Genomic DNA, 22803 nt, shown 5'->3' with positions numbered 1-22803 from the left:
TTTTATTAAAAATTGTTTTTCTAGATCGGTTTTTGAAGAAAAACCGATCCAGATACAATCTGGACCGGTTCTTTAATATAACCGATTTAGATTACTGTCTATCTGGATCGGTTCTACTAAACAACCGATCTAGATAGTCAACAATCTGGATCGGTTCTATTAAAAACCGATCCTTTTGGAAGCTGGTCAAATAATTTTTGTTTTTACATTGTATTTATATCAGGATCGGTTAATAATTTTTGACCGATCTAAATTTGAAGTATTAAGAACGGTATTTATATCAGGATCGGTTATTAATTTTTGACCGATCTAAATTTTGATGTATTAAGAACGGCAATGTATTTTGACCGATCCTGATTCTTTGTTTTCTTTTTTACATTCAATTTATATTAGGATCGGTTATTAATTTTTGACCGATCCAGATTCTTCTTTTTTTTTTTTTTTAAGAATCAACATTTTATATATTCAGATATATTGCACTATTGATATTTATATATTGATAGTCTATTTAAATCCATAAAATTTAATATTACATATCAGCATTGCTTCAAATTTAAATGATAGATTGCTTCGACATCCATTAAACTGAGAAATCTCACTGGGAACTTATATAGGATTATAAATTAAGAAAACATGACATGTACAATAAATTAGATGAAGCACAAACAGCACTTCATCTGGAACTCTGCCAATACAAAGCGCTAATTAAATCTCCCACAGGACCTGTTTCTTACATCTAATGGCATTGCACATATGCACCAGCCATTGTATGATGACATCACTCGCGAGATCATCCCACATGCAGCAATCCTTCCATGAAGTCGCATGTTGTTGAGCACTGCCTCGAGCATTGCACCACCGACATTCTCAACAAGCTGCCTGACTGCCCCAGCTGCTGCTGATACGAACACATATTCACCTTCCTTAGCCGATGCTATTTCATGAAATCCTACAAATGCTGTAAAACCTGGCATCCCTGTATATATCCAAGTATTTTAAAACCAACGTATAAATTAGCGAAGTATACTTTTACCAACATATCCCTATGAATTCTTTATTTGCACATGTAACAAACAAGGGTGTAATGCTGAAAGCCAATTTTTGCTGAGACGAATGGATGGGAATAATAAATTTATACACAATCAGAGTAGTTACTCTTACCGAGTATACCAGTGTAGTAAGAAAGAGGCAAATCGGGGTGGTTGATTTTAAATAAAACTTGGGGTTCAATAATCAAGCTATATTCTTCACGTCCTGTAGTGCCCCAAACCAAGTCTCCTACTTCAAAATTTGCATGGGTAGAATCTATTACTTTGCTTACTCCAAAGCTAGTTAACACCTGTAATCAAATGAACAGAGAATGAGATATTTGGCTGATTCCTCTGTCATAATTTATTTTTGAAGGTCCCTGTAGCAAGCCTATACCATATGGACCTGCATACCCTTTTTTAAAGAGAGGCTCAAGACCAAACCTTCAAAAAGTTAACAATAACAATAACAATAATATTAAACAGACTACTTTTTGGAAGCTATATATAGGATATTCATGGTAATAGGTGGAATAAAAAAGCACGATGTATTACAAAAGGTTCATTATCAAAAGAAGAATGGTATAATTTGAGCATCCAAACCTCCTATGTTAGCATATGATTCAAGAGGGGCTTTTTCGACTTTCATCACAGACACCATGGGGTCCACTTCATTTTGTAATATACCAACAACAGATAGTACCTGGTAATAAATCAACACATAAGCATGTTATATGGTCATCTACAGAGGGTTACCTTCATGCTTGTCATAAATTAAGTTTGCAAATAATAATTAATTCAAAACGAAAATGTAAATGCAAATATACTGAACCAGTTGCTACCTTAAAGCAAACTCTTTCTAGTTATCCCACCAAGATTGAAAACCCAAGATCCAAAATTCTAGAAAAGACAAAATTTCAACCCGGCTCAAGCTGATCCTTATCAACAAACGACAAAATTCCAACATAATACTCAGGCCCCAAATAACTTGATACAATCGCATGGTTCTCATCAACCTTAGATCGACCCTCTTCGCTCTTGTCTTCATGCGGCTTCAACCTCTCCTGACCAGCATGTTACGCGAGGCCCTTAGGAAGGCCCCCCCAAAGCCAAAGCCAAAGCCATAGCCCCCTGTCTTCCCCGGACGTAGTCACATGAGTGGCGAACCAGACGCCACGAAGTCCCCGTCATCTTTGATCTGGACCGTCAATTTCTTTGCCTTTTTCGCCTTCTTCAGATCTGGCTAGAGGAATTGAGAGACGGAGAAAGATATATTGGTCACCAACGGAGGAATTGAGAGAGAGATTGGGAGAGGCGGAGAATGAGAGGGAGAGACGGAGAGAGAGAGGGGAAATGGATTTTGGCTAAGTTAATTGAAATTGAAAATGAGATAGATTGGATGAGGCGCCAAGCGAAAATAATTAACCTAGCGTCAAATGAGATGGTTTTAGGATCAGTTATAGGATCGGTTCTTATTTAAGAACTGATTCTATTGTTTTATTGATTTTAAAAAATAAAAAGAAAAAGAATATCTGGATCGGTTCTTACCTAAGAACTGATCCTGTTATTTTATTGATTTAAAAAAAAAAAAAAAGTATCTGGGTCGGTTCTTATCTAAGAACTGATCCTGTTGTTTTATTGATTTTAAAAATTATATACGAACTATTTGTAATAATTCATAATGTTTAGTTTTATGAATGTTAGCACATTCTGAAGAAGGATCACTAAACTAAATTATACTGAATTAACGAACTTCTTAAAATTAATTGATAAACTATTCATGATTTGTTCTCTGAACAATTTTTTTTTTTTTGTTTCTAACAACTTTAGTTATTGGTATTGAGGAAAAAAATTCACACCATCACTTTCGTCATAAAAATACATGTCGGTCACATGTTCACATAACATGCACGGACAAAGTCAGATTTTTAAACTATCAGTGTCAAACATACAAATTAGATGTCAATCATATAAAATTTTCACAGTATGAAAGTATGGATGTAAATTTTACAAAATCCATAACATCTTACTTTAAAAGTGAGGCTATGGTGTTTTATAATATACATATCAAGATAAGCTCTAGATGAAAATCGATGTGCATGCAACAATTGTTATATGAAAGCACAACTCATAATTTGCTCATATGAGATATTGGAGAAACCCAACTACTATTATATTGTTATATTATTTAAATGCTTCAACTCACTTGTCCTGAATAATATTTTAAAAATAGTTATATTTTTATATAGAACTAGTTACACTCTATTTACTTATAATTATTATTAAATTTAAAATAGAATTTTCAAAAATAATATATGTTATCTAAATTATCCAATATTGTACACAAACACAAAGATTCTTTTTTTAGAAAAAAAAGCTTGACATTGTTTGTTAAGAGTGAGAAAAATAATTCAATTGAATTATAAATTTAATTTGTCTAATATTAAGACTAAATTAAAACTTTATTCAAAGATTTACTTATAATTATGTACCTATACAATTCAATTTGCTAGCATTATGCAATTCTTATATGGTATTATCTCATACAATGAACCTTAAAATGTTTTTATTACTTCTTTTGCTACCTGAGCTTAATATTAACAAATTTGACACATAATAGTACAATTGAGATTTTTATTATTAATGCTAAAATTTGACTTAATTAATTAACTGAACTCACACAATAATTAACAATTAAATCTTAATTTGAATCTTACCGAGATGAATTAACTATAAAAAAGGTGATGAAATAAAGACAATTACCAGCAATTTAAAATTTTCTTATGGACCTATCTCCATGAAATAAAATATACATTTTTTTTTGAAATAGAATTAAATTTCAAAACTTTCATTACATAATGCCGCAGCAACAAAATTGAATGGAAAAGCGGTTATTTATTTAATACAATATAAAAAAAAAAAATTAATTCGCAAACCAACTACTTCAGAGATACTGTTTTTGTTTATCTAACAAAATTGTAATACTATTTTTTTTTTCAAAGTTGGTTCTGCAAAAAAAAAAAAAAAAAAAAAAATTACTATCAGGATCGGTTTTTATAAAAAACCGATCCTGATACTAATTTTTTTTTTGCAGAACCAACTTTGAAAAAAAAAATAGTATTAGGATCGGTTTTTTATAAAAAACCGATCCTGATACTAATTTTTTTTTTGCAGAACCAACTTTGAAAAAAAAGTATTAGGATCGGTTGTTTATAAAAAACCGATCCTGATACTATTAGGATCGGTTGTTTATAAAAACCGATCCTGATACTATCAGGATCAGTTGTTCTAAACAACCGATCCTAATAGTTCAGCTATTAGGATCGGTTTTTTCTAAGAACTGATCCTGATAGTATCAGGATCGGTTTTTATAAACAACTGATCCTAATAGTTGAACTATTAGGATCGGTTTTTTCTAAGAACTGACCCTGATAGTATCAGGATCGGTTTTTATAAACAACTGATCCTAATAGTTGAACTATTAGGATCGGTTTTTTCTAAGAACTGATCCTGATAGTATCAGAATCGGATTTTATAAAAAACTGATCCTGATAGTTCACAAATTAGGATCGGTTGACTAAAAAACCCGATATGATTAGTTTTTAGGATCGGTTTTGTTCAGAAAACCGATCCAGATAGATATTAGTATCGGTTGTTTCATATAGCCGATCCAGATAGGCCGATCCTGATTCATGTTTTTCCACTAGTGATTCAAAATCACTTTTTTTTTTAATGGGTTTATGAAAAACAGTGATTTTAATATGGAGAAATTTGGTCAGCATAACTCCTGAATCTATCATTTTGGATTAGTTTCAAACAACGAATTCAATATGTTGAAACCGATCTACTTTACGGGTAATGTGTTTACATGCAAAATTTTGAACATTTTGAATTTATTTAGTACAATTTTGAAAGGTAAAATAAATGAAGTTCTACATGTTATTTTAATACATTTATTTTGCATTATTTTTTAATATTTTATTTTATACTAAATGAATTTTAAAATTTTACATCTACACATATCACTTGTAAAATTGAAACTTTCAACAGTTTTGATAGATTTTAGAGTTACACTCATCAAATTATCTTGATGATCATAGTAAAAGCTATCTTTGCTCGCGGTATTGTATCGATTATTCATGAAAAAAAAATTGGTGATGAAAACTAGAGTATTGTATCATTTATTGGATCGGAGATATTTATTGACAATTTTAATTGCGTTGCCCGGATCAATTGTAGAGAAAACCATATTCTTTGAAACAACAAAATCTTCAAGTCTATCGCTTATTTGCAATTTTCTGAAGTGATTGTAGCCAGTAAGACTAATGGGCCTTGTGCCAAAACCGAAGGGCTGCAAAATAGCAGTCCCTTTCAATCCCTTAATCAAACTTGTGATACTTTAATATTTTTAATTTAAATTCGGAAAGAACTTGAGACCCCCATAGAGAAGGGTTTTTTTTTTTTTGGTATTCAAGCACGAGAACAATAAAAAATTTAAGATATATATAAGCTGTTATAAATTAAAGTAAAGTTACATGTTGTCAAAACTCTTGGTTATGATCTAGTTTGAACCAAAATTTCATACAAACTTAGTTGTATTAGATTCAACTTATCAAAAAAAAGGAGTTCTCATGTGATCCATGATATGATGTCTCTTGAATAAAGGTCTCCAACATTACATCTCCAATAAGAATCCATTGATTAACATATATGTGCATACATAATAGAGAATAAAAAATCTCCTTTGAAATTTTCATCCAAAAATACAAGAAAATATTTATACACAAAATTAGTTGAATCTGTATAGCTTTTATTCGAACCACTGAAAATCAATTTCGTAAAAAAAAATTATTACATCTTATATGAATTTACGATTGCTCTGATACCAAATAATAGACATAATAAAAACATAACGTGTTTTTCAATTAAAACACAAGCAATCAGAATCCGTAAATCCAAAATAAAATAGCAAAGGAATTTAAATCTTACAGTTCTAAAGTGCAGACATCTTTAGGCAGAAGCGTTAATACTGGTCTTCAATAGTTTTCCTCAGATCTGATGATGGAGACCTTCAGCGTTTTCTTTACTTCTATCTTTTGTAAACTTATTGGACGAAAAACGTTTTAGAAAATAAAATCCCTTCAAAATAGTAGTGAGAGAAAACTTTTCCAGAATATGACCCCTTAAAATTAGTGGGCAGAAAAACGTTTTTGGAATGATATCCGTTCAAATAGAGAAGAGGTATTTTTTTATTATCTGAGGCAACCTTTGGGACTAGTACATTTATTAATAGCAATCCGAATTTTTCCATTAAAAATTCAAATGCCTTTTCATTAATTTCTTTAAATGAAATTAGTGCACAGTAATAACATAGCCACATAATAAAATAAAACTAACATATGTATATATTTATAGGATTGTGGATGATAAAATCGCCTTGCGCTGACAGCACAGCGGGTTGTCGGTCCCGTTATCGGAGTGTGACAACTAAATTGGTATCAGAGCGTTCCTTATTCAGACTGTGTTTGGATCCTTGATCTGTTTGTTATCTATATCCGATTAGAATTTGATTTGTTTGATTTATGCTATCCATTTGAATAGTTTCAGTAAGTTCATTTGATGATGAATTTAAAAATATCTATTTGTAATATTATTTCATTAGTAATCATTCGGTTTATCTATATATGAAACTACTTTTTGTAATTATTGAATTTAATGGTGAGTAAATTAATCACATGATAATTTGGTTCAATTTAATGATGTTCTCCAATTGTTCTGTATTTAAAAAAATTGATTTGATTACTGTATAGTAAATTTAGTTCTCCAAAATTTATTTATATTCAATTTTAGTTTCACAATCCACAACCCATTTTTCACACTCAGAAAAAATTTCACATTTCAACATTTTTCACAAGGGAACAAAGGGGGTCTGATAGGCATCATACCAAATTCTCTCTCATGCTCAATCTAGATAGTAATTTCAGAGAGTCTAGAAACAGTAATTTTGTACCTAAGTAAAAAAATATTAAAAGTTTTTCAAAAAAAAATGGTATCGGAGCACATTTTTTGCAAGAGGCATTTGAACCCTCAATATACAATTGACCAACTTTACTAAATTTTGTATGATGTAAGTGAGATCAAAACTGCCAATCACAAATCAAAAATGAAATGAAAAATTAAACTATACTAAGTGTTAATATTAATAGTTAAATCACAAAATTATAACGTAATATTAATTGAATTTTATAACATGAAAAATCAAGTTTAGATGACTGACGAATCTACCTCATATTATAGGTCTATAAATATATTAAAGGTGAATAATTTGATATGCATAAATCAATTTATTTAATAACACACAGTACATCCATCGGATTACATGCAATCCCAATCAATCTAGCTCGCTGCCTCCCACCAAAAAACTTAAATATGCTACTTTTGAACAATACATACAAATTACAAAAGTAAACAAAGTCAAAAGCTGGAAATTAAGGAGTAAAAAAATAAACCTTGATAATTTTAAACACGATTAAAGCAATCCCAAGACATGCAACTACGAATAGGACAAGGCTTATGATGTTCGACTTGCAACAAGCCTTCTTCTTGCACTTGCATTCCCTTAATTTAATTAACAACATAAAAATAATGATAAAAACACTCAGATATGAAATGAAAGTAAAGAAGATCTTATGTGAAAAATAACTGGTACTGTACATACCATTTTGCAAACATAACAGCCATTGTAATTAATTTCCTCATCAAACTAGGGCTTTGAAGTTTAGAAGCTTATACACTATATATTTACTTTTTTGTTCATGTGAAAAATAACATTTCATAGCCTCAAAAAGTTCAACAGAATAGAAAGTGAATGGTAAAATCTTGCAAACGATATTACTCTATATATCTATTACTCTATATAAATATATATCTGCATCAGAAGACAATTATACAATAATCTGAGGATTACATAACTAGATGCATTCATGGAGTGTTTTTCTTCTAAATTATACTACAAAAATGTGATTTAAAAGTTTCTCTGAAGATTTCGGTTTATAGTAGACAACAGGCTAGGGAAGGTACGCAGGTTATTATTAATGGATAAAATTGGACAAGCTATGGAATGTATATTGCATCAAACTTAGATGCTAACCATTAAACCATACGATGTAACAGTTGATCTAATTTTACTAATGAAAATGGTGTTATGATATTGAACACTATAAACCATTTTTTTTATATTTCAATCAACATGTTTAAATTGAACATATGTTTCTCAGAAGCGCAACTGTTTTGTTACGAAAAGCCTAAGATGATATGAGTAAGGAAAGCACTGATCTAATTCATAAAGTTAATTCATACATGGGGAGGAAAATGCCATATGCAGAGAATGAATTGGGGCGGATTGATTCTAATTTTCACTCAGTTGAAGGACAGAGAGAGCAAGAGAAGGAACCGGGCAGCACGGTCAATGGCTTGGGCAGAAAATAAATGAAACAGGGACGCTGAGTTTGCGCCCCGCCATTAAAGGGATGTCCGTGACCGTTGAGGGTAAATTCCGCTGCAATGTGGGTCCATAAGCATCAGAATTGGAGGAAGTATTAGCGGACGGCACAGGATAGAACTGGAGGAAGTGTTATAACTCCTCTTATGACATGGCTGCTGATTTGGCATACGAATATTTAATCTAGAGTTAGGAGAAACTAAATAATGCGAACAACATTTTACCAACATATATACTTTCTAATATTAATTAGTAGTTCTGATAATTTACGAGGACAAATGCAAAATTAAGGCAACTAAGGCAGATAAGAAAAGTAAATAAACATTATATATATGCAAATAAGGACAGTTTTATGAAATATTTATATTTATATTTATTAACAACATACTCCCCTAGGACTTAAATATAAACCGTGTCATACTCCATTTCCCTTTCTTTTTGTTTACTTCAACCTTAGAACTGATTAAAAATAAATTGAACAGACCTCTTACTGGTATACAAAGCTATACGTACCTTGGCTGTAGCAATTCCTTGTTTGCATCTTCCAAACCCTTCCCCTTAGTCTGCAGTTCCTCATTCTCGTTTTCTATGTTATTAATCTTTCAATAGAGAAACCAATGTATATATGGATCAATCAAAATTGAGTAATTAATTTAAAAACTAAGAAAAATAATAAGGCTCTCAATTATTGCGAGTGCATCAAAAGCACGACCTCCATACTAATTAAACTTAGTCTGAAGTAACTCGTTCTTGTTTTCCATGTATTCAATCTATATATAGATAAACCAATGCATATGCGCATCATTCACAAAGAGAACAACCAATTAGAAAAGTATGAAAAATAATACTCCATGATCAGTACCTCATAATTGAGCTTCTTTTGAATTTCATCTTTGTTATCCAACTCACCTCTCAATTTTGGTAATTCATCTTTCTTGCCTCTTAAGGACACAATCTATCAATAGATAAACCAATGAATATGCGGGTCAATCAAAAGTGAAAAAGCAATTAGAAAAGTATGAAAAATAATACTACATGATCAATACCTCAGATTCGAGATTCTTTTGAATTTCATCTTTGTTATCCAACTCAGCTCTTAATTGTGGTAATTCATCATTCTTGATTTTTAAGGACTCGATCTATCAATAGAAAAACCAATGCGTATGCGAGTCAATCAAAAATGAACAACCAATTAAAAAAGTATGAAAAATAATACACCACAATCAGTACCTCAGATTCGAGCTTCTTTTGAATTTCATCTTTGTTATCCAACACAGCTCTTAATTCATCATTCTTGCTCTTTAAGGACTCAATCTATCAAATCAAAAATAAATGCATATGCGAGTCAATCAACAGTAAACAACCAATTAAAAAAATATGCAAAATAATACTCCACGATCACTACCTCATATTCGAGCTTCTTTTGAATTGCATCTTTGTTATCCAACTCAGCTCTTAATTTTGGTAATTCATCATTCTTACTTTTTAAGGACACTATCTATTAATAGAAAAATCAATGCATATGCGAGCCAATCAAAAGTGAACAACCAATTAAAAAAGTATGAAAAGTAATACTTCATTATCGGTACCTCAGATTCGAGCTTCTTTTGAATTTCATCTTTGTTATCCAACTCAGCTCTTAATTTTGGTAATTCATCATTCTTGGTTTTTAGGGACTCGATCTATCAATAGAAAAACCAATGCATATGTGAGTCAATTAAAAGTGAACAACCAATTAAAAAAGTATGAAAAATAACACTCCACGATCAGTACCTCGGATTCGAGCTTCTTTTGAATTTCATCTTTGTTATCCAACTCAGCTCTTAATTTTGGTAATTCATCCTTTTTGTTTTTTAAGGACTCGATCTATCGATAGAAAAACCAATGCATATGCGAGTCAATCAAAAGTGAACAACCAATTAAAAAAGTATAAAAAAATAATACTCCACGATCAGTACCTCAAATTCGAGCTTCTTTTGAATTTCATCTTTGTTATCCAACTCAGCTCTTAATTTTGGTAATTCATCATTCTTGGTTTTTAAGGACTCGATCTATCAATAGAAAAACCAATGCATATGTGAGACAATTAAAAGTGAACAACCAATTAAAAAAGTATGAAAAATAACACTCCACGATCAGTACCTCGGATTCGAGCTTCTTTTGAATTTCATCTTTGTTATCCAACTCAGCTCTTAATTTTGGTAATTCATCCTTTTTGTTTTTTAAGGACTCGATCTATCGATAGAAAAACCAATGCATATGCGAGTCAATCAAAAGTGAACAACCAATTAAAAAAGTATAAAAAAATAATACTCCACGATCAGTACCTCAAATTCGTGCTTCTTTTGAATTTCATCTTTGTTATCCAACTCAGCTCTTAATTTTGGTAATTCATCATTCTTGGTTTTTAAGGACTCGATCTATCAATAGAAAAACCAATGCATATGTGAGTCAATTAAAAGTGAACAACCAATTAAAAAAGTATGAAAAATAACACTCCACGATCAGTACCTCGGATTCGAGCTTCTTTTGAATTTCATCTTTGTTATCCAACTCAGCTCTTAATTTTGGTAATTCATCCTTTTTGTTTTTTAAGGACTCGATCTATCCATAGAAAAACCAATGCATATGCAAGTAAATCAAAAGTGAATAACCAATTAAAAACAGTATGAAAATTAATACTCCACGATCAGTACCTCAGATATGAGCTTCTTTTGAATTTTATCTTTGTTATCCAACTAAACGATTAATTTTGGTAATTCATCATTCTTGGTTTTTAAGGACTCGATCTATCAATAGAAAAACCAATGCATATGCGAGTGAATAACTAATTAAAAATGTATGAAAAATAATACTCCACGATCAGTACCTCAGATTCGAGCTGCTTTTGAATTTCATCTTTGTTATCCAACTCAGCTCTTAATTTTGATAATTCACCATTCTTGCTTTTTAAGGACTCGACCTATCAATAGAAAAACCATTGCATATGCGAGTCAATCAAAAGTGAACGACCAATTGAAAAAGTATGAGAAATAATACTCCACGATCAGTACCTCGGATTCGAGCTTCTTTTGAATTTCATCTTTGTTATCCAACTCAGCTCTTAATTTTGGTAATTCATCATTCTTGCTTTTTAGGAACTCGATCTATCAATAGAAAAACAAATGTATTTGCGAGTCAAACAAAAGTGGATAACCAATTAAAAAAATGTGAAAAATAATACTCCACGATTACTACCTCAGATTCGAGCTTCTTTTGCATTTCATCTTTGTTATCCAACTCAGTTCTTAATTTTGGTAATTCATCATTCTGTCTTTTCAATGACTCGATCTATCAATAGAAAAACCAATGAATATGTGAGTCAATCAAAAGTGAACGACCAATTAAAAAAGTATGAAAAATAATACTCCACAATCAGTACCTCAGATTCAAGCTTCTTTTGAATTTTATCTTTGTTATCCAACTCAGCTCTTAATTTTGGTAATTTATCATTCTTGCTTTTTAAGGACTCGATCTATCAATAGAAAAACCAATGCATATGCGAGTCAATCAAAAGTGAACTACCAATTAAAAAAGTATGAAAAATAATACTCCACGATCAGTACCTCATATTCGAGCTTGTTTTGAATTTCATTTTTGTTATCCAACTCATCTCTTAATTTTGGTAATTCATCATTCTTATTTTTCAAGGACTCGATCTATCAATAGAAAAATCGATGCATATGCGAGTTAATTAAAAGTGAACAACCAATTAAAAAGTATGAGAAATAATACTCCACAATCAGTACCTCAGATTCGAGTTTCTTTTGAGTTTCATCTTTGTTATTCAACTCAGCTCTGAATTTTAGTAATTCATCATTCTTGCTTTTTAAGGACTCGGTCTATCAATATAAAAACCAATGCATATGCGAGTCAATCAAAAGTGAACAACCAATTAAAAAAGTATGAGAAATAATGCTCCACGATCAGTAACTTGGATTTGAGCTTCTTTTGAATTTCATCTTTGTTATCCAACTCAACTCTTAATTTTGATAATTCAATTGTATTTAGAAATACATTTTCTATTAGAAAATACAAGGTGGAAGTAAACGAGAGGGAATAGTGTGGGAGCATGATATGATCGATATTTGGGTTTAGGAATTATGTTTTGTTTACAAATCTGAAGGTTTATTTTGTTTAACATTTTAAAAATGTAGAATATTTTATGAAATTGTTTGTTACTTGATTTCAGATGGATTTTACAACAGATAAAATAGAGATGTATATTATCAATAATAATAATTTTATTACACACCTTGACGTAAACTCCAAGTGCATCAAGATACCATCCTGAGCGTCCATAGAAACCAATAATTTGACCACTAATTGCTGGAAGTTCAAAGGGGAATTCCCCTTCTGTACCATATGGTCCAAAAGATCTCATGTTTGTCTCAAATTCAAGTGAGCTCAGAACAATTATACCCCTGTCGAATTCACCATAGTGGCCTTTAACAGAGGTAATGTACTCAGAATCTTCAAGATTTAAGTACTACAAGACAGAGCATATAACATATATCATTAATGTCCTTTTAGTGGCTACATTAATCAACATTTACTATTGATGAACACATTAATCAAAGTTCAAAATTGGTGACAAAATTCACTTCATTTCATTCCAACATAAGTGTAGGTTCGATTCAATGATTACTTTAATATTTTTCGTGCAAAATTTCACAGAAAAATCCTTGGTCACTATATTATTTTGTTTTTCATCACTTAAGAAGCCCCATTGGTACAATTATCAGTACCAGTTCAAGTGGTCCTGTTAACAATAGGATAACATGTCCTGCATTTCACTACATTCTTCCTCTATTGTTATGAAGTAATGGATCAATGTGGTCAATTTGCTTTGCCAAGAAATAAGACTTTGCACTTCTCGCTCACAGAGTTGGAATTTTATTAGTTTAGAGATTAAAAAAGGTGGTACCTCTACCAGATCTCCTCCGGGTTCACCCCACACCTCAGTACTTTTCTTACCGTTATCATGTAGAAAACGTACTTTAAGACAATCAATAACGTCAAGACTATGTTCAACACTGATCTTAACAATACGATTGACGCCATTGATATTCATATCTTTCACTACCCCACCACTCCCGCCAACTGGCCCGACCTTCTTTATGACAACTTGAGTTGACGCCTTCATTAAATCACACAGTGCGCAAAAGGAATTTTAAAGATGATTAATATATGAATTAGAGGAATTTCTCGCTAATTAGTTTCTAAACACTCATTTTTCATAGAAAACTTCATTTTGACATCTGCACCTTGACGTAAACTCCAAGTGCATCAAGATACCATCCTGAGCGTCCATAGAAACCAATAATTTGACCACCAATTGCTGGAAGTTCAAAGGGGAATTCCCCTCCTGTACCATATGGTCCAAAAGATCTCATGTTTGTCTCAAATTCAAGTGAGCTCAGAACAATTATACCCCTGTCGAATTCACCATAGTGGCCTTTAACAGAGGTAATGTACTCAGAATCTTCAAGATTTAAGTACTACAAGACAGAGCATATAACATATATCATTAATGTCCTTTTAGTGGCTACATTAATCAACATTTATTATGATGAACACATTAATCAAAGTTCAAAATTGGTGACAAAATTCACTTCATTTCATTCCAACATAAGTGTAGGTTCGATTCAATGATTACTTTAATATTTTTCGTGCAAAATTTCACAGAAAAATCCTTGGTCACTATATTATTTTGTTTTTCATCACTTAAGAAGCCCCATTGGTACAATTATCAGTACCAGTTCAAGTGGTCATGTTAACAATAGGATAACATGTCCTGCATTTCACTACATTCCTCCTCTATTGTTATGAAGTAATGGATCAATGTGGTCAATTTGCTTTGCCAAGAAATAAGACTTTGCACTTCTCGCTCACAAAGTTGGAATTTTATTAGTTTAGAGATTAAAAAAGGTGGTACCTCTACCAGATCTCCTCCGGGTTCACCCCACACCTCAGTACTTTTCTTACCGTTATCATGTAGAAAACGTACTTTAAGACAATCAATAACGTCAAGACTATGTTCAACACTGATCTTAACAATACGATTGACGCCATTGATATTCATATCTTTCACTACCCCACCACTCCCGCCAACTGGCCCGACCTTCTTTATGACAACTTGAGTTGACGCCTTCATTAAATCACACAGTGCGCAAAAGGAATTTTAAAGATGATTAATATATGAATTAGAGGAATTTCTCGCTAATTAGTTTCTAAACACTCATTTTTCATAGAAAACTTTATTTTGACATCTGTATAAAAAAAGATAGTGCGTACCATTTCGGGAAAATTTTGATCACACTAGCAATGATGGAATTATTGCTGCATTTGTTGATTGCTTTGTTTTGTAGGCTTAGAGGTTCCTGGATGAATATATACTTGATGTAATTAAACACGTAATGACATATGTAATTAATTAGACACCCAAAAGCATGTCATCTCCGTCCACGAAATGATGTAATTAATAATAAAAAAAAAACTAGTTGCATCCGCTGCATTTTTGCACAGACACTAATGCAAATTGCGAAATCTTGTATTAGCACATTTAATTTTTTATTATTCGAGCAATGAGAATACACTAGGGGACCATTTCTTAATCATACTCTTGTTTGAGTTACTTATTTATAATATATATGATAATACGGCTTACAAATTCTTCTTTTTTGGATTTAATTCCAAGAATCCTCCTGTACGTAGTAAATGAATATGCATAAGACTAAACAAGGTAATTTTTCTTTTTTGTATAGATGATCAGCAAAAACATTTTCTCAATTATGACTCCGAATTAATGAAATATTTCGCAAAGTGTCACTACCGCAAAAACGCTAATCAACTAAGGTACATCATATACATTTTCTCAAAATTTTCATTAAATCCATGTGTAAAGCAAGAAGGTGCGCTCCAAAAATGAGCTTCAATATTCATACACATATTTTTATAAAGAACCGTGTATAAATGTGCTCCAAGATTAATGCACAATTAAAAAAAAAACCTGTATAAATGTTCTAGCTCATTTTCAGAAGCGTGTGTAAATGCTCGGTAGGAGGCTTTTTAGATAAAAATTATGCTTCTAATTATATGTAATTTTTTTGTATGATCCATGTGTGATAAAAGAAATGCAATAAATTTCACATCATCGATCCATGCCCTCCTGTTATAATGCATCTCTATCTATCTTTTTCTAAGACATGCATGTCTCCCATATCTAAACATCCCTTCCATGTACATATATATTCCTTTGAGGCAACTCCTCTAAACAGATGATGCTAAGGCGAGAGGTAAGACACGGGAGGCGATATCTTCACTGAGAAGGCAATAGGGGATGAAGAAACTTCAAACGGATGTCACCCTTCACTCAAGTGTTCGATTTTCAATGTTCTACGTACCCTAATTCAGAAAGCTTGCGAGGAGATCTGTAATCATTATAACCTATAGGCATAACTGCATTTTTCAGGTTCTGATTAAGCTTTTTTATATTTTATTTTGTTTAACAGTAGTTTTTCTTAGATATTGATCATGTAAATGTATAAAGTCTCAGACCTTGGATTTTATGTTATGTTTACATGTTTTTTTAGTTAGAATGTTGTTCATTTAACAATTTGTTTAATGTAATTGTAAAATTTATTTATATTGGTAAATGTAGTGTTTTTTATATGTGTTGTGTTTTAATTTATATCTTTTTGAAATTTAGTTTAGTGTTTTTGGTATATTGGTTAATGTAGTGCTTCATTTCATGAATTCAGATTTAAGAATGATTGGTATTTTTTTCTAAATAAATATAAATTATACACTTTTTTTAATAATTTGTGTTTTCGTACTCGGTTTTAACAATTATAATTTATACTTTAAAAACCAATTCATACATAACTTGAATTGGAAGGTTTTGACTGAACATTAGACTTATTTTGATCACATACCCATGGAACATTAGACTTATTTTAGCCTCTAAACACACCGTCCTATTAAAACATTAGGCCAGTTGGGGCTACAACACCTACATCAAGAGTTAGGTCCTGGAGGCCTCAAACTATCTAAAAGATGATACGCTCCTCGTCAAGCGTACTATCTAGGTAAAATGCCCCCACCGCTAGTACCGGCTCTGGAAGCAGATAGTGATAAGCCTACTGGTACTAGTAATCAATGGACCATGGATTGGAAAATCGGCTGAGTCAGAACAGTATCGGTCGGGTCTAAGCTGTGTTGTCTAAGTTTCACACTCATATGATTTTTTCATCAAAACTCGGTTGAATCGGGTTGACTCAGCCAAGTTGTTTGATTTTTTGTCTGAGTCAGGCCGAGTCAAGTCCAAGTCCTTCAGTTATTTTATGTATTTTTTTTCTTACAGTTGTTCATCTATGATTTCGAATAAAAAAAAAAACAAATTATGTGATGAGGACGATGAGGTGATGTGATCCCCTTTGTATTTTAATACAGTTGGGTATGTACAACGATACCCCTCCGTATTTTTTAATACAGAGGATGATGAGGTGATCCAGCCAGCTTGGCATAACTTATGACAATAAAAAATGTGTTATTTTTTGTAATTCTTGTATTATATTTTATAATTCGTGTATTATTTGATTGTAATCTTTTGTCTTAATATAATTTTTATTAAAATTATTTTTTTTATCAATCTTTTTATATTTTTTTCTACAAAAACAAGCTTCTGTAAAAAATAATCCGAATTTCCTATTCAATTCTTCAGGTTCCGACTATTCATCTGATTCCAATTACACAGTTAAATATCTTATTCGGAGTTTCACAACCATGAATGGAACCCATGCGAGGCACATTTCTTTTCATAACAGGAATGCCATTTTTTTTTTGTCTCTCAAGTGCCTATATATGCACACTTAATTAGTCCATGCCGTGTGATCTTTACTTTTTAAGAATAATTTTATTGGTTCATCCATTTGGTTTTATAAGCTTTAATGAATTTCGTTGTATTGCTGTTAATTAAAATGTGTGCTCTGGAGAGTAGGCTTTGGTTTGGAGTTACCCCCTCAAATACATGTAGTCGTATCTTTACTAAAAGCATAATAAATAGCTAAACGTATAAAAAGGAAAGACGGTGGTCTGCAATTTGACAGACACCCTCATATATGCCGAAATTTTTATTAATAGAAAAATAAATTAAAAATATCAACAATAGAGAAGGGATATGGAGAAATTCGACATGTAAGAAAAATGTGATAGTTTATAATGTCCAGGGGACATTATATACCATCACATCCTGCTTAGCGAAAAAGATTAACCTCTGACTAAACAACGGAAAAAAAAGGGGGACTTTATTGTCTATCACGGCCAAGAAAAAAAAAAAACATGACTTCATTGTCTATCACGGTCAGGAAAAAAAATTCTGGTATGAAGAGGAGAAAGAAAGAGATGGGACGCGTGGGTTATGGGGACTAGTGTATTAATGGTCGGGCGGGTACGGGTACCCCGGGTATACCCGGGACGGGTATGGGTACGTCTCGGGTAAGGGTAGGACGGGTAGGACGGGTATAAGGGTAAGGGTATGTCGGGTATATTTTTCAAAAACCATACCCTACCCGTCCTATATCCGTACCCGTGTACCCTTGACGGGTAGGGCGGGTACGGGTACGGGTATTTTTTTTTTTTTTGCTGTTTTTTTTCTGATTTTTTTTTTCATTTTTTTCCGTTTTCTTTCCTGATATTTTTTTTCTGTTTTTGTTATGTGTTTTTTTTACTTTAAAACAATAAAATATAAATAAAAAAACAGAAATTAAAACAGAATTTTAAAAACATAAATTAATAAACTGAAATTAAAAACTGAATTTTAAAAATAGAAATTAAAAAACAGAAATTAAAACACAGAAATTAAAAAACGGAAATTAAAAAACGGAAATAAAAACAGAATTTTAAAAACAGAAATTAAAAAACAGAAATTAAAAAACAGAAATAAAAACAGAATTTTAAAAACAGAAATTAAAAAACAGAAATAAAAACAGAATTTTAATAACATAAATTTAAAAACATAAATGAAAAAACAGAAATTAAAAAACAGAAATTAAAAAACAGAAATAAAAACAGAATTTTAAAAACAGAAATTTAAAAACAGAAATTAAAAAACAGAAATAAAAACAGAATTTTAAAAACAGAAATTAAAAAACAGATTTTTAAAAATAGAAATTAAGGATTTGGGGGGGAATTTGAATTTGGGGTTTGAATTTGGGTCGGGTATAAGGGTACGGGTAAGGGTAGACGGGTACCCGGGTAGGGTAAAGTCGGGTATGGGTAAGGTCGGGTACGGGTAAGGTCGGGTACGGGTATGGTCGGGTAGGGTATAGTCGGGTATGGGTCCAAAAAACCCCGTCCGGTCCGGTTTTTGCCCCTACCCGCGTACCCGACCCATACCCGAGCTCGGGCACGAGTACCCCGGGCAGCGGGCACGGGCAGGCAGGGTAGGGTATACCCGACCCGGGTATTATTAATACACTAATGGGTAGGGGTGTACAACGGGCGGGTCGATGATATTTTATTAAAATTTGAACCCAACCCGATTACACCGGGTTACAAAAAATTCTTTACTTGACCCACCCATAACCCAACCCAACCCATCTATTTTTTTATATACGGGTTATTACGAGTTATGCGGGTTAGACGGGTTAAACGGGTTATAATTTTGATAGTGTGGTTTAGTAAATAAAATGTTTGTAAAACAGAAAACAATAATGGGCCCATTGAAAAAAAATGTTTTCTGTGAAGGTGATGCACAATGTTGTCTTCAGTTTGGAGTTTGTCCTTCATACCCTTACCATAGAAGGAATGAATTTTCATACTCTTACTCTTAGTCTTATCATCAACTGATAAGATTAACTACACCATTAGTTTGACTTCTGATAAATAATTTATGTATACTCTGGGAAAAAAAAATCTGTCAAAATCAGATCTTGATGTCCTTCTTAAGAAAATGCCTCAAGCAATTATTCAAATATTGTGAGCTTCAATCTTGAACTCAGTTTCTTTGTGGCTTACAGATTATACTTCACAAAACTGATTCTATTTTAAAGTAGCAGGGCTACTTAATAGAAATTAAAGTGCATAAGGAAAAGACAAACTAGAAATATAAAGTAAATTAATTAAGAAGTAAAAACAGGAAGACCAGTGGTTCCCGTCCCTTCATCTAAAGTTCCTAATTAATGCTTCAGAGTGCCGCCCCTTTCCTATTTGCCAAAATAGCCTAATCAATTAGGGACTCAACTGCGAAAAAATTATTTCTGCTTCTCTGACAGCCTCTCCTGCTTTACCAACTGGAATCCTTCAGTTGCCGGTGCAAAAAATAATTTGAGGCCGGGTCCGGGTATAAACGGGTTATTAAGAGCTAACCCATGACCCGACCCAGAGTAACGGGTTTGTCAAAATCCAACCCGTACCCGACCCAGTAACATCTCAACCCGGTAAGATACGGGTCGGGTCGGACGGGTCAGACGGGTCGGGTGGGTCGACAATATTTTTGTACACCCCTACTAATGGGGACTAGTTGTGAGGGTTTTTTTTTTGTCTTTTCAACCTCTATGCTAATTTGTTCGATGATATTTTCCATCTCTGAATTTTTGGGAACTCGCTCCTTGGCTAGTTTAAGGCGTTTTAGTAGTGGTCCGACCAACTCTGCAATTACACTGGCTCCCTTTTGATGGTTGCATTGCAATGGTTAATTTCTTCAATCTAAGAAATAACGATTTTGTCTATTGATGTTAAAGGACGAACAAATGATAACAAACATAATGAAAAATTGTTGAAATTAGGATTTTTTTTCAAAATCTATACTTTTATGTCATTATTTGTGTTTTAATTTTGTTACTTAAGGCATTAGATAGTATACATAATAGGATTAATTAATTAAATGATTCATTTAGGCAATGTTGTTTTCTCAATTTACATGAAAGTTTTTGTTTAAGATCAAAATAAGAATTTAAAGTTTATCATTAACTTGATTTTAAGATAATGAGAAATCTGATACATAATTTCTAAATAAAATATAAATTTGTTTTGATATGTAAGTTTGATAAGTCAACAACTGCATTTCTATTAATCGGTTGTGATATTCAAATTGTTTGACAAATTTTCTTGAATGAGAACTAAAAATTGATTTGGACTATTCGGTTTAAAATAGTTTGATTTGAAATTGTGGAATTTCAAACTGGCAACTGATATTAACACAACGTAATTTATTATTGACATAACACTATATATTTTTTGTTATTTTTTAGTCAATTTTGCCCCTGAATAATCTTTCTTCTAGCATTGGACTCTCTTTTATCAACTACTGCACAATATTAGTTTCCTTAAATTCTATTATAAAAAAGTAAACAAATTTCTAATACATTTCCTACTTCTAGTAGATCATTTAAATTATCTAATTGAATATTTCTATACTTGTCGTTCTAGTCAATAAGTTCAAATAAAAAAGTTGTAAGAAAATTATTTAAAGCTGTACGAAAATTTACTAAACAAAAATATTAAATTATGATAAAAAAAAAAAATACTCCTATTGTCCTTGCGGTTTGTAAAAAACACTAAATTACATAATAGACTACAAAAGTAATAAAAACAAATTGAAGCCTTATAATTCCACACCGATGTGATTAATTTCTTTCTCTTTCTTTATGGGCAATCACACTAAGAACTGAATAACCCATATTATAAAAATATAGTCTGATATCAATAAGAATTTAAGAATATATAAATTTTCTCTCTTCCACTATTAAATTACCACTAAAATCATACTAAAATCGTTTGAAATATTAAATGAAACTCGTAAGTAATAGAACATATATAATGGTAACAATTATCATAAAATAATAATAAAGTAATAATAGAGAAGGTTATAATAAAACACAGAAAGATTCAAGACAATATAAAATCTTTACCTTGTAAGAGATATGATCCAAAATAGGGAAGTTGTTGCTCTAGCATTCCATGTGTTTCTCTATTTTCTAGTTTGTTGTTCTCCTTTTGTAATTCCCTTAACACTGAGCACTAAAACTGATGCTCAAATTCAACTATATGTAAGATAAAAGGAAAATTAGTTGTATGAAATTACCAAAATTTAGAAGTGCTAGTGAGAGGAGAGAGGGAGACATCTTGCTCTATTGCTAAAGAAAAGGAAATAAATAAAAAAGTACATAAAGATACCCTGCTGAACAGAGAAGTAAAAGAAAAGGAGGAAAAAAATACCCCTAATATACCTCTCTTTCTATTTTAAAAGTAAAAGAAAGATACTCCTATATAATATATCTATCTTCCTCTTTTAACCTGTTTGGAATAGGGGAAAAAAGGAGAAAGAGAAAAAAATGATAAAGTAAAGGAAAAGAAATCTAATTGTTTGTTAAGACGAAACTTTTATTTTCACCATTAAAAAAATGATAAATTAAAAAAACCACGATTTTGTGAGAGTTCAAAATTTAGCATTAACGCAACTTCACGTTGAGTCTTCCGTCCAAAAACTCTTTTTTTAACCAACTTAAGTGGCCAAAAACATGTGGGGCCCACCCAATTTTTGTACATGAAGTTGCATCCGTGGTGAATTTTGAATTCCACAGAATTCATGGTGAATTGGTTTATCTTTTTTTAATGCATAGTAAATTTAAAATTTTCAGTTTTTTAAGGAGTTCAAAAGAGGAAAGTATGTAGCTAGTCTATCAAGCAAAGAATTTTCATATCATCAAAGAGGAAAGAAGAAGTAAAGAATAAAACATATGGATATCCACATTACTAAAAGCAAGAGCATTTCACCATTTCCTTGTCTTGCCGTTATGCTTTACACCACTTATGAATATTTAAATTAAGCTTCAAATTTACAAAAAAAAAAAAATTAAAAGGAAAAGGTACTACACACAGAATGAAAGGAATACTAAGAGTACATCTATCTCATAAAACATTTAGAAATTAAAATTCGCCATGTCACTGAGTTTAGCAATTAAGGGATTCATAATTTCTAAATCACTCCATCCCAAAAATTAATTATGAATTGTAATTAAGAGTGTGAGAGTGCTACATATAAGGGAAGAAAATATTTGAACCAATTAATTAGCTAGTGTGTCTTTAAAAAAAAAAAAATTTAAAGCAAATTTGCTAATTTAGAAACTGTGGTACATCCCATGAATTATCACATCATATTATCAATCTAAAAGAAATCACCATTGTAGTAACAAAAGAAATTAATTGAACCGTGCATTAGCTACTATTTAT

The 22803-nt window shown here is 31.6% G+C and overlaps 2 long non-coding RNA genes across 3 annotated transcripts in view; both read right to left on the bottom strand.

Annotated features, from left to right (window-relative positions):
* LOC144548025 (uncharacterized) overlaps positions 1–22538 on the bottom strand; it is a 44379-nt gene extending 21841 nt beyond the window's left edge. Inside the window, exons 1-3 of one of the 2 annotated variants that reach the window (XR_013509206.1) lie at positions 21483–22538; positions 14866–14951; positions 14513–14719 (exon numbers count right to left, since the gene is read on the bottom strand). This is a non-coding gene — a long non-coding RNA (uncharacterized LOC144548025). Of the gene's footprint in view, positions 1–14512; positions 14720–14865; positions 14952–21482 lie in introns of those variants that run through there. The other variant, XR_013509205.1, reaches the window with a different exon arrangement.
* On the bottom strand, positions 7368–9451 carry LOC144548026 (uncharacterized). Its single transcript, XR_013509207.1, has 3 exons — positions 9392–9451; positions 9021–9128; positions 7368–7646 (listed from the first exon to the last, which is right to left on the bottom strand). It is a non-coding gene; the product is annotated as an uncharacterized LOC144548026 (long non-coding RNA).
* Positions 22539–22803: the final 265 nt, after the last annotated feature.

This window comes from Carex rostrata, chromosome 32 (assembly GCF_964058835.1).
Source record: "Carex rostrata chromosome 32, lpCarRost1.2, whole genome shotgun sequence".
In the NCBI taxonomy this organism is placed as follows: Eukaryota; Viridiplantae; Streptophyta; class Magnoliopsida; order Poales; family Cyperaceae; genus Carex; species Carex rostrata.
The sequence above is the reverse complement of the archived record's forward strand: the minus strand, read 5'-3'. Positions and strand labels throughout refer to the sequence as shown.